This window comes from Sinocyclocheilus rhinocerous, unplaced genomic scaffold, assembly GCF_001515625.1.
Source record: "Sinocyclocheilus rhinocerous isolate Xijiao unplaced genomic scaffold, SAMN03320098_v1.1 scaffold61, whole genome shotgun sequence".
NCBI classification, from domain to species: Eukaryota; Metazoa; Chordata; class Actinopteri; order Cypriniformes; family Cyprinidae; genus Sinocyclocheilus; species Sinocyclocheilus rhinocerous.
In genome coordinates, this window is record NW_015640445.1 from 2,394,404 (window position 1) to 2,394,986 (window position 583).

A 583-nucleotide genomic window follows, 5' to 3' on the forward strand; every position below is an offset into this window, starting at 1 on the left:
TGACGTAGATATGTGGGGGCGTGTTAGAACGAGCCGTTTTAGGTAGGCGTGGTTGACTCTTAACTTTTATAAAGAATATCTCTTTGGATTTGAGACTTTAGTCTTTGCAACTTTACAAATCTTCTTTATGCACCAAGAGCTTGTAACACTCCAAAGAGAAAGGAAAAATTTAAATTGCATCATATGACCGCTTTAACAGAAACATACATTAGCCGAACCCTGTTTGTTGTACGTGTTGTTATTTATAACAAACCATATTACAGATGCACTGTCAGATTTAAGTTGAACCGCAGCGGTCCTAGTGCATGCCGAACCGTGGAGATGGTCCTCACTGCAGAACACAAAATCCAGGAGATCCAACTCCTCCCACCTTACATATACCTAAACCTACCCCTTCTCTTCTTGGCTTTTTTCACGATAACTGAGGTCTAGGGGCTATTTTACTACCATGTAAGTTTCAAAACAGTCAGTCCACAGTAAAATGCACACAGCATAAAGTAGCAGTGATTTTTCACGAACCGTTGTGACTTCCGTAAAAAGTTGATGTCAGAACTGCACAGTCACCGCCTTCAGTCACCACCCC